The following is an 11,664-nucleotide window of genomic DNA, read 5'->3' on the forward strand; positions in this document are numbered from 1 at the left end:
TAATATAATTATTCACAAACCAAAACCTATTATAAAATTTACTGAAATTTTGCGTGCCAATCCCAAAGATGGAAACCTACAGAGGGATAATGATCGAATCACCATCTGCTGTCATCGCCACAGAAATAAAATTTTCAAATTAATTTTTATAACTATTTTGCATGGATTATAACTATAATGATTGAGTCCAGATCGTTAACAGATAACTATATATAATATATAATACAAGGTACTTAAATAATAAAATATATTATAGGTTTGATATCTAACTCGCATACGGTTAGATAGCTATAGATAACTATATAATATATTTTATTTTTATATTATATTACGTCGTGTTCATCATAAATACGATGATTCAACATCATATTATTAGCCGAATAATAGTTTATACGTTCAGATGCAGCTGCTGGTCCACACGACCAGACCGGAAATTGAACACGATCAATATCTCACTGTCGTCGAGTTGGCCGATTGTAACTGCGATATTTTTGTTCATCATAATACAAAGACTGCTTATATCTTCTCTGTATTGGTATATTTAATTACCTCTGTTCGTAATCAAGTTAGTATGGTATAATGTTGTAATAAAAAAAAAATGAACTTGTATAGTTACTCGATTTTCAGCGTACAGCAGTAAACCTTTTTTTAAATTTAAAAACAACTTAGATAGATCTGTTTTCACCACTCAAACATAATAAACGAGTATAGATCTTGATATCAGGGAGGAGAGAAATTTTAACTAAGGACCCATGTATCCCCCCCTAATTTAGACAATTATTTTTGAAATTAATCCTCACACAAAACCATGGATGTGGTTAACCATGATTTATAATGATGATTAGGATTAGATGTAGGTTAAAAATAAAAATAATATAACAGCAATTTTCAAAAGTACCTATTCTTTTTCAAAAAATAATATTAACAATATTCTGAAATTTATATACAATAATTAATACCTAGTATGCTCTTGTTTTAGTATTTTGATAGCATAAAGAATATCAAAAGTATTTTTTTTTAAATAGTTAATACTTTTATGAAAAATCTCAGAATTGAAGATCTAACTGAGAAGTCCACTGTCTGTGAGGTTTTTTCAAACCTTATATACTTGTATATTTATGTATAAAAACGTAGGGATTAAGTATTGTATGTTCAAGATAAGCTTTGGAACTTTCAGTAGGATTTGAAAAATTATTTTTGAATTTGATGGCCTAAATATTAAGGGAAGTTATAGGTTATGATAGAGTTATATAATGCAAAGAGTAATCATCATAAATGTAATACATACATGTAAAACATAAATAAAATTGTAAATATTGTTGTCAAATATTATCTTTGATGATCTCTCACTAATTCTGTACTGGAATCATAATTATATATTTTTCTGAAAAAATTAGACTCTCCACCCATTTCAGATTTCAGATTTCCAGATAATATTATGAAATGATTATTGAAAATAAATTGTTTTGTGGACCGAGTGACTATGACCAGAGAGCTATTTTTATAACGATTCGGTTGTTAGAGTGAGGACGAGTGTCGCACGTTCAACGCACGTGGTATCAGTTACTATGACTTAAATAAATAATATTAAATTATATGTCTAAAAAATAGAGACCAAATGACCAGCCTTGTGTGCAAGTGACGGCTACTGTTTATAAAAGGTAGTGTATTAAACTACAATAGGGACGTAATGCTTCCATCAATGAATAAGTAAGTACCTATATCGTTTGCGCATTATGATAAAAATAAATATTATAATACAAAATATTAACTTTTTTTTTACTCTAAGGACCATTTCATTTTTGACGAATTTCGTGAATTTTTGAACTTTTATAGGTAGGTAGGTACGATTTTAAAAATAAAGTGACAATAATAATAATTTTCAATATTAATTATAAATAGAAATGTGATCATTCATAAATCGAAAATTTGTGTATTTAATTTAATAATGTATAAGTATATACATTTTTAGTTATTAGTCTAATTAACCATTTTCTCACGTTTCTAACATTTTGCTGTGTAAAATTAAAATACTGCTACATTTATTTAATGTTAAAGTATGCTATTCAAATGATATATCATATATGATTTCTCAAATGGCAGAAATTGAATCAGTGGAGCGAGTAGGTAACTTCCGACTGACAGACCGTCTTCGTTTAGATTCATTTTTCATACACATCAATTTATCATTGAAGTGACTTAATTGTAGTGACTTTACTCTACTCCCCAACGACAAGGCACACTTGACGTATACTGATGCTACTGTACAGAAGATCGATTACCTATTTTCTCTCTTTTAAAAAAAAAATTTTGACAAAAAAACACTTTGATATTGAACAATAATAATTAGTTCAATATCATCGTGTAAAAATGAAATACGCCTATGTCGATGGAACTAATTTTACGATACTTGTACCTATAAAAAAATCAACTTTAAAATAGAAATTATGTTGCTCGATAGTCTAAGAATTTTTCAAACTCCTTAAAAATATTAATTTATTTTGCGTACAAGTTCTATGTTTTAATATAATAGAGGGTCCAAAATATAATACAATTGCAATCTTTTCAAACATTGTAGATCAGTGGTTTCCGACCCGTGAGTAGGGCCCGCTTATATTTGGGCCACCAACAATGTGGCATTGGTCCTTGGTCGCTGCAGTTTAAGTGTCTAGGCCAATGGGTCAGAAAATTTTAATTACAGAAATCAACATTGAGATTTGTATGTTATTTTATACACAATATATTTTCTTCTTTCTATTTGTGACATTTGTGTGTGTCTATAATTTATACCTGTATATTAAGTAAGTGGCCCTCAATGTTTTTTTAAACATTATTGGTGTTCGGCACAACTAAAAAGTTTAGAAACGACTGTTGTAGATATTGCAGAGTAACTTATGTGCGAGCAGGGACGTAGGCACCGCCACATCGGAGTATTGAGTTCAAACCCTCCCCCGACCCACATAGTACTCGGAAGTAGTATATAAATTATATTTACAAACATATAAAATCATATTAAAATATTTGTAAGTAATTTGTTCTATGATGACCATAAAGTCCTGTCTGCGGTACTGCTGTGTACTATAAAATATTCGAATTTTCCACAGTTAGTATAGCAAGAAAGATTTTTTTTTTAAAGTTTAACTGGACACACATCACATGAGCTCAAGTAACATTTTATATTTTAAATTCCACGGGATTCAATTATTAGTATACCTACCTTATATCAACCTGGGACGTAATTCGTCCTAAGTGATTTTATTGGGACTAGGTTCGTATGCAGCAGTTTTAATTTTTAAACTATAATATTATTATTTAAGGTATATCGTATATGTCAGTCTATATTACCCTGCCTTATATTATTATAATGTCGGAGATAGAAAAAAATCCTCTAACTGGTAGGTATGTATCGTATTTAATAACACGTGGGTTAGGTTAAGTGTCACGGGTTGAATTTTATTTTGAATTATGTATGTCATTACTTTAGTTGCAATGGTTTATCGTTCTCGGTCATCAAGTACCACGGCGTATATTACAGGTCAGTGGGTACCTATGCAATATACCTATATCAGGTATGTATGGTTTATTCAGTTAAAACATTCGTTAGCGTTTTAATCAACCATTTAATCATAAATTATTGCGTTATCTTGATTTTTTGTGTTTTAGAAACTGATATTTATGGTCTTACAGTTATTATGCTGTATAGTTTGCCTACGTATAATTATAATAAATACCCGTGATGTTGTCGTATATTATACCCATATAATATGAATGCGCATCTCGTATGGTGTTCTACAAGTATAAAGTTCTACCGGTTATCGGGTTAGACAGACATTAAAAATAATATGCAAATAATCGTCAATATAATATATTATATAATCAAGAAGAAAAACCGAAGGCAGAAAAATAGTTTTTGTTTCATTTTATTCTTTGAACTTCCAACCCCGTTCAAATAGACTGCAGACATAATGAACCACTTTCGGCCAAAAAATTATGAAAGCAATAGGTATGTATAATATATAATACAACCACCTATAGTTTTTTTTTTATGTATCTGTTAATTTATTTAAAGGAAATAAATTGTACCTTAAAATATCTAAGTATATATTATAACTAGGTATGTATATGCGTTGCTTGGTAAACTTATATTAGCTATTTTGATAGTTGAAGTCCTGTCTCAATTTTTTTCATTAGCTCTATTATATTAATTATATAACTAAAACGTAACTTATACTAAACAAATTAGAGTCAACTGAACTGGCTTGAACATGCTAAATTAAATTTTATTTATTTATTTTATCGTACATAAATGTAAATATGCTATAGGTAACAAAATATTTGTATTCAAAATAATATAAGTATATACAGTGTGCATTTGGAAGAGTTATAAGTCCTCTCCAAACTCAACCCCCTCTCCTCTTAGTGACACCGATGATATTAAATTGTATTAATATTTATCACTCCATACAAGTAATATAGATGTTAAATTTCATCAATTTAATTGTTGAGAAATTTCTAAAATAAATGTGATTTTAAAATATCATTTTTTATTTGAATACAACTTTATTTGTTATCGGTGTTACATTAGTTTGGAATATTTTTAAATTAAATGTAAAAATAAATTTCATCAGTTTCACTTGACTATTATAATCTTTATAAGCTTATTAGTTAATATCAACAGTAAATACTAAATACTTTTTTTTTTTTTTAATGCTTCTTTAATCAATCCATAAATTAATAAAATATATTATGCAAACAGAAAAACTATTATAATATTTTTATTAAGCTACTAGTTGTTCCAACTACTAACATCACTAGTGTTCTTATGTTAACTATTTTTTTGTCATTGACATAGATGAGTGTAGGTAAACAATTTATAAAAATTCCGAACGATAAAATAAATGTCCACTCGTTCACACATTAAAAACATATTTGAAAACTGTACAACATATTATTATATATATATATATATAACTCGTGCGTTGTAACTACTATGTGCGCAATACGTTTATTCTCTTGATTAAAATTCATTATAGGTAGGTAGGTGAGTATTTAATTTTTGTGAACACTGCAGTGTATGTGTGTGTTTGCGTACGTGTGCGTGTGTTTTTTACCGCATATTCTATCAATAATAATAAATAATCGTAATGGTTTCTTTCGTATGCGACAAAATATTACGAGAATACCCATACTGAATATATAGATAGCTATAACAACGAATGCATGTACATATATATATATATATATATATACATTATATTATATGGTGTAGGTATCCAACGTTTGGCCTTGAAACACCAATAACATTTTCGTACACACGACAAACGTAAATGTATACAGATTACAGGGTGTCCCGCAGTGCCAGATGTATAATATTTCGTTTTATACACCACCGAGTACCGACTCGAGTCATTATTATTGTGTATTATTGTTGTATAATAATATACATTTTCAGATTATACTAAGTATGTTCTTAGCGGACTCGTGTGTGTGCGAGTGTGCACAAACGTCTTGTAGGCATTCGAAAATCGTTCATAATGTAAGACGCAATATTATAATAGTATATCAAATATTGTATTTTTATCGTTCCACAATGTTTATGTCTGAACTCTAAACACAAGACGATCCGTTCAAGTTAACATTACATTCGAAATAATTTTTAAACGTATAATCACAACGCTTTTTGAAAAAAAAAAAAATATTTTTACAATTTTTATTCGTTGTCGTTTTTTAAGATTTAAAAAAATATACTTATGTCATCGGTATTTGATTATTAAATTAATTACTTTGAAACTTAACTAACTTTTACTGACATCGTGTGATATTTAAATTTTATACATCTATTAAGCCGTACAAAACAAAACGTATTCGAGTTAATTATAATGATTGTATAGATATTATGAATCATCAGATTTTGAGTAATAAGTACGATTATAGTAAAGTTAATTAGATGAGTTAATTGTCTTAAATATTTTATTTATTTTTACTATGCAGGTATAATTTTAATTGTCAGCACACTAATTATAAATATATGTTAATAAATGATAAAAAAATGTTCAATTAAATGTAATATTAATATATAATATATAATTTAATTATAATACGAAATAATCATATCTATATATATTTCTATTATATTATATAGGTCAATCGGATTTTACTGAAATATTATGATATTTTGTACATCCTGAGTCGTACAAAACGTTTTTAGTAATGACTTGATCTTATGATTTTCAACTTTTATACTGATTACGATCGATCATTAGTTAGGTAACCCATGTATTAATCATATTAAAACCTAGTTTTACCTAGTGATCGGGCGTTTGCTATATGTATAATAAATTATTTACAGAGTTGAAAAAAAAATGTATTTAAAAATTGATGGTATCTCGAAAACATTAATTGTGGACTTAATATTAAAAATTTAAACTTGGTTTTGAGAGTTGTCCATGTAGAGGAAAGTTTTCGGAGTATAATTATGATACTTGCGACCCCTAGTTATTTTATATGTGTCATGCGATCACGCTCTAATTAACTTTAAAAATAAATTAAACCTTTTTATAATTTAAAACGTTACGGATATAAAATAAACATATTAAACAATAAGTTCACGTAAGGTATAATAATATAGAACGATTAGAAATGAATCGATAATATATTATTATCGTGCACGTGAATAATACATCAAAATGTATAGTGCGAGTAACTGCCTATGAAGGTAGAGTTATGACGAGAATTATTGTCAAGTTCATACATTATATTATGAAACTAGGTTGTACTAATTTTATCGTTTTAATATTTTTTCTAAAATTCTATTTTAACATGTACACATATTGCAATTTCTATCGCCTACAATCTGTTTGAAAACGCTGAGCACGCTTTATTCGAATTCCGTAAAGATTATATGGACATTCTCAGTGCAAGGAAAAAAATGTTCATCTCTCACGTCATTATATTATTGTATCAAGTACGTGTATAACTCTATAATAAATTATTATATTACTTGAATGTGGTATTATTGAAGTGACACGACATCGGAGAAAATATTATAATTCCTATATTTCTGAGCGACATGTTTTTAACTATCTTCCAATTATTGAAAAAATTGTCAGTTATATTATTTCCCCTCCCCTCCTCACAAAAAAATAACATAAAATTTATAAATTAACAGCTCAAAAAAAGTGCTGCTTTCTGTTATACATAGTAAGTCACGAAAAAATGTTTTCTTCGGTGAGGCTGTTTCTTGAATTTGGCTATTTTTTTACATTATTAAGAAATATGTTTTCCAGAATTTACTAAAGTATTACGATATATAGTTACCTATATTTGAAAATTTAGTATAATACAAATTTAAATGAATGAACATTTTTATTAAAAACTCAATTTTAATTAGTTGCAAATCAATTGTTATGGTTAAAATATACAATAGTAAGTAAATATTATACGTACCTACCTAAGTATAATAATATAGTATAGTATTTATAATAAGCCACTTACAAATATGATATAGACGTAATAGAGAGGGTCTAAGGAAAACATGTTTACAGAGGTTAATAAAATATAAAAATATGAATATGCACCTCCTACCATACCACCGAAAAGAATTTATGCAAGCTGGGCCTATTCGCAGTGCATTAATGTTGTCTTTCTTTTTTTTCGAGAACACAATACGATACTTTATTATTCTTTGACTTGATCAAATTGCTCCACAAAAAAAAAAAAATAAAAAATATTTACCTACGTAGGTAGTTAAAAAGACACTATCGTTTAAGTTTTAACAAAGATTCGTTAATCTCGCGAGCAATAACAAAAATTTGTCAACCAGAATCATAGTTATTCTCAAGTAGGATAGGTATCTCTTTATTAATATTTAATATAAATAAATAATAATACAACGAAAGGAGCACTGTGCTCACATTAACTCGAGCACACACATATCGTGCAGTAGTTATTGGTAGTACCTGCTATCTATCTCGGTTGAAATGTGTCTATTATATTTTTACCCTTTCACTCGTGAAGTGCATCATGTATGATGTGATTTGAAAAATTTTTTTATGTGCTACCTATATTTACATAATACCTACTCAAATCATCCAACTGAGATAAGTTTTTAGTCTAGACATCCTTGGACGTTGGGCCCTATTGTATGGATACATAAAAACCATATTGGTAAGACATATACACTTACTGCAGACGTCAGACTTAAAAATATATACTCGTAATACATTGCAGCAAACAAGTGAATAATAATTTAAATATTACTTAAGCCTTATACGGTTATAAATTATAATATAATAATATGTCATTCATAATTGTTATTATAATATGATTATTATATTATATTATTATTATTATTATTATTATTATTTTGTTATTAATCCCCAGAAAATATATATCGTTGGCTTTCTAATTGAACTTTCGCTGAATTCATCTTCTACATACGTACCGACTGGTCACTATACACTAGCTGTTTGATATTATTATTATTATTCATTCTATAGAGGTGTGTGTCGTGTGTCAAAATCCATAGTTTAAACGAGTTTTAAAAAACAACATTTTTTAATGAATATATTTTGATTATATTCTATAAGATTATTAGGTTTCTATTTATTTAAATGTATTTTACGTAGCTACCTTTATAGGTATGATACTATATATGAAATTGAATTCGAAGTATTTAGAAAACATCGTGACGCGTTTATCGTTGCTTTATGACGCTATTTTAATTAATTTACGGTCATCTATTTTTTTTTTTTATACAGGGTGATTTTTTAAGCATGCTCGCCCCATTTTTATTCTTAAATTATGCATATATTCAAATTTTGATTTTTGGAATATTTAAGTGTAGTTAAAGGCGATATTTTTGAGTACTTAGATTTTTCACAACTTTTAAGGAGTATCCTGTAGCGATACCAACTTTGGTTTTTCAAATGACAACCTATATGTTTTAAAGCAAAATGTGATTCAGATAATTTTTCTGAAAATTTTGACATATTGCAATAAAAATTCGAACGAAAACTTCCAGAGTTATTCTACTTGAAATACTAAGGAATAAGGATAAAAGTCTAATACTTAAATGCCTACGTTGTAAATGGATACACGTACATATTTCGCATTTGTGCTATTGTACACTATTGTTCGGTATTTTATTATAAGTAGGTATACCTATGCTATACAAATATTAACGTTGCCTATAAGGTATAGGTAACATGGATAAAATAAAAAGGATATTATTTTATTCATATTTTCTTTTCTTTTGAAAATTGTCAGATGCAATATTTGGCCATTTAGTAATAAGTAGTGATTATTAACAAATATTTTATTTTTATATTGTATACCGAATTATAATTATCGTATCCATTTACAACGTAGGCATTTAAGTATTAGACTTTTATCCTTATTCCTTAGTATTTCAAGTAGAATAACTCTGGAAGTTTTCGTTCGAATTTTTATTGCAATATGTCAAAATTTTCAGAAAAATTATCTGAATCACATTTTGCTTTAAAACATATAGGTTGTCATTTGAAAAACCAAAGTTGGTATCGCTACAGGATACTCCTTAAAAGTTGTGAAAAATCTAAGTACTCAAAAATATCGCCTTTAACTACACTTAAATATTCCAAAAATCAAAATTTGAATATATACATAATTTAAGCATAAAAATGGGGCGAGCATGCTTAAAAAATCACCCTGTATATACCTAAAAAACAAAATAATAAAATAATATATACCTAAACAATATAATTGCAAAATTTGTATTCTTCTTTATTGGTTAATCATCAACTACAGAGAATATTAGCTTAAAAAGAGTATTAAATGATTACATTATTACCTATAATGCTATTGTACAATTCAATTCTTTAGATATAAAATTATGTTTGATGGTGAACCAATTGCTTTGTACAGGTTGTCAGGGATGTTGAAAAAATTGGGGATTTTCATTTACGTTTATATAACATGATGGAGAGTTTGTGATATGACGCCTGAAAAAAGGTTACATCGCATTTAATTTCAAAATAACATATTTCCATAAGTAGGAACGTTTGTATATTCATGTAGTGTGTTAAATATTATGTCTAGCTGTGCAGTTTGTTACGATAAACGTTTACAGTGATACTTAGAATTCCAACTAAGTATATTATAATAGTAACACGACTAGAATTGAAAAATGACACACAAGTGCAATATAGTCGTAGAACATTTAGTTTTGTGTCTATTTTAAAAAAAAATTATTTGATTTTACTGACGCACCTATCACACACGTTAATATTATATGGATATTTTTTATACTATGATGGTGAATAACAAATAATATGTTCGTAAACAAAATACAAAATTATAATATTATTACGAAGTATGAAAAAAACGTTAGTTCGACAAAAAGTCTTCAATTGCGACTAAATCACTAACGGTAGTGAATGTAAACTATTAGGCATATAATGATGTAGAATTATATCTAATGCGACAATTTAAATATATATTTGATACATATTTAATGTATCTTATTTCAGTTGTAGTAATCTAATATTTTTAATTAATTATGGTATTATGATAATTAAAAGCGTTCACTATAATCATATTAGTAATCGACATATGATTGTAGCATACCTAACTATCTATTCTCTGTTTTAGTTATTTTGATAGAGGGTGATTGTCCCAAGATGGAAAAATCGAACCGAGTCATAAGTTCAGTTGCAGATTGCAGTGTTATAATTCATATGAATAATATTGTAATAACATAATTAAAAACGTACTCTATGATAGACTTTCGTACCGCGTGCCTAACAGCTTATATATTTCTTGTTTGGGTTTTTAGTAAAGTTTCATAGGTAGTACGAAAAATCTAAATGAAGTGTCGGGCTCGAGTTCGAAAGTCTAACCTAGTTTTAAAAAATCCAAACCAAAATCAAATAAAACAAAAAGTTCGATCAATAAATTTAATTTGTCAACGAAACAAATCGAATTTTACACTTGTTAATTATTTTTAAATAAATTTAATAATTCCGATTAGTGCGGAATTTGTTACAGATTAAACAGATTTAAGTTGGAACTGATATTAGGTACTTAAATCAAATTAAAACTTGATTAATGATGTTTAGTTATAGTTATATCCGTTTGACATTAAACTTTTGGTTTCGTAGTTGAAACTAAAATTCGATTCGACATTTAATTTAAAAGCTCATCTGTTCAAGATCACACTTTTTAGTTTTAAGACGAAATCCAAACACAATAATATTTAAACGAGTTTTTATACCATGCAGATGTAAAATTTCCAAAATTTCCAAATTTACCAAAATGTCGGCGAATTCCAGGTGAAGGTCAGTGTGGAACTAAAACAATGTCATATTATCGTGCATCATTTAAGCGTAATGTTTTCTCACATATTACAATATATAATGCACCACGACGGCGACCAGTTGTACCACCACGGTATACGTATTACAATGTAATACTATACACAAGTCGTCGTTATCCGTATGGTACTCGTAAATCTATAAATTCTTTTTTACACAGCTATTTAAAGAATCTGGTGACATTATTATATGTGCGCAGTCATGATGCACCGTGTGTGTGTAGTGTGTACTCTCGCAAGCTGCAGTTATACACACTGTTTGGGCCCCGTCCACGTGTGTTTTATTTTCCTACTTTTTCCGCTTCTTCGTCTCC

At 27.8% G+C, this 11,664-nt stretch overlaps 1 long non-coding RNA gene across 1 annotated transcript in view; it reads right to left on the bottom strand.

The window, feature by feature from the left end:
• LOC149061253 (uncharacterized) overlaps window positions 1–11,421 on the bottom strand; it is a 28,258-nt gene extending 16,837 nt beyond the window's left edge. Inside the window, exon 1 of the long non-coding RNA XR_016189880.1 lies at window positions 11,289–11,421. This is a non-coding gene — a long non-coding RNA (uncharacterized LOC149061253). The remainder of the gene's footprint in view (window positions 1–11,288) is intronic.
• Window positions 11,422–11,664: the final 243 nt, after the last annotated feature.

Source organism: Diuraphis noxia, unplaced genomic scaffold (genome assembly GCF_037042655.1).
Source record: "Diuraphis noxia isolate RWA-SAM2 unplaced genomic scaffold, SU_Dnox_SAM2 contig0001, whole genome shotgun sequence".
NCBI classification, from domain to species: domain Eukaryota; kingdom Metazoa; phylum Arthropoda; class Insecta; order Hemiptera; family Aphididae; genus Diuraphis; species Diuraphis noxia.